The sequence below is a fragment of the Colobus angolensis genome, unplaced genomic scaffold (genome assembly GCF_000951035.1).
Source record: "Colobus angolensis palliatus isolate OR3802 unplaced genomic scaffold, Cang.pa_1.0 Scaffold16, whole genome shotgun sequence".
Lineage (NCBI taxonomy): Eukaryota > Metazoa > Chordata > Mammalia > Primates > Cercopithecidae > Colobus > Colobus angolensis.
The window spans coordinates 10,906,961-10,908,607 of record NW_012114710.1 but is presented as its reverse complement, the minus strand read 5'-3'; the positions used below and the strand labels follow the sequence as shown (position 1 = coordinate 10,908,607).

The 1,647-nt window shown below is 32.7% G+C and overlaps 1 protein-coding gene across 2 annotated transcripts in view; it reads left to right on the top strand.

The window, feature by feature from the left end:
• WWP1 (WW domain containing E3 ubiquitin protein ligase 1) overlaps positions 1–1,647 on the top strand; it is a 100,636-nt gene that overhangs the window by 12,821 nt on the left and 86,168 nt on the right. The window lies entirely within an intron of this gene.

The following is a 1,647-nucleotide window of genomic DNA, read 5'->3' as shown; positions in this document are numbered from 1 at the left end:
TTTATTTCCTTAGAAGTTTATTTTAGACACTTTGAACATATCCCGAAGCCTAAAAGCAAAAACATAGTTTTGTATTCATAAAGAACTTCAGTTATTGCTTGTGATTGATTAACTTTGTGGCATTTTATGAAATAGGAAATATTTACCATGACCTTTCTCCAGTCTGCACATTTACAAGGTGATCTAAGTCATCCACAAGTACCGTATTATCAGTGACTATCAGTCATTTATTATTTGCTTGTTATTATATACTTTAAAACTTGAGAAAATTATCATTACATGACCCTACTCTATTTTGTCACTTGACTAATAACAGTTTTATTTGGCCAAAATAAATTGTAACTCTTAAGTTTTCTTTTATTATTATATAATTAGTTTATTGTAAAAAAATAAGAAGATAGAAAATTATAGAGTAATATAAAAATTTTCTATAATTTTACTACCCAAGGATAACCAAGCTTAATAATTTGGTCGCTGTCCTTTTTCATAGACACAAACACATATTTCTTTTCTTCTTTGCATCTACTAGTTTATCCTCTGCTTTCTAGAAATTTAACAGTATACCATAAATATTAGGTGTCCATGATAGTTTTTCTAGACTGGGATTTTTAAGGTAGTTTAGACTTTAATTATTTGTAAACCTCCTATCATTATATGCAAAAATATGGGGGTATATACATATATGTGTAATTCTGGGGAGAGGGAGAGGGTTCATAGCTTTTATCAGATGTGTGATCCTCTGAATATTAAAAACCAGGGTTCTGGCTGGGGGCAGTGGCTCACTCCTGTAATCCCAGTACTTTGGGAGGCCAGGGTGGGCAGATCACTTGAGGTCAGGAGTTCGAGACCAGTCTGGCCAACATGGTGAAACCTCGTCTCTATTAAAAATACAAAAATTAGCTGAGTGTGGTGGCATGTGCCTGTAGTCTCAGCTACTTGAGAGACTGAGGCAGGAGAATCACTTGAACCCGGAAGGTGGAGGTTGCAGTGAGCTGAGATTGCACGACTGCACTCCCAGCCTGGGCAACAGGGTGAGACTCCATCTCAGAAAAACCCACAAAAAACCAGGGTCTAGTTTATGATTTTTAAGTACCATATAATAATTTCTCACACCGCAATTTATTTAGTTTCCTGTTGTCTGACACTTAAGTAGCTTGTAACAGTTCACTAAAAATACGCTGTTACTCAAATCTGTAAATATTTTTGCTCTTCTTACTTCCTTAGAGATTTTCTTATTAATTCCTAAAAGTAAGTTTGCTGAATGAAGTAAGAGATGAAATGCTAATGATGAAAATAGCAAGTTGATCTTTAAAAAAGTTCTTTCTGCAAATCCACATGCAACTTAAAGATCTGTTTTGATCTAGCGTTTGGAAATAAAGAGTTATGAGTTAAGAAAATATAATGTGATTATGGCATATAATAATTAGAACTAGTAATTAGTAGTTAGTATAAACCATAATAATTTTTATATATTCGGCTTAAAACATTTTTTTTTTTCTCTTAAAGCATTGTAAGTTTGATTCTCTGCTGTGCCATGGCTTTTTTTTTTTTTCTTTTTCTCAATGAGTCATGCAATTCATCTTGATTCAGAAATAAGTAATAGGTTATTTAAGTATACAGTACCTTGCCTGGATTATTATTATTATT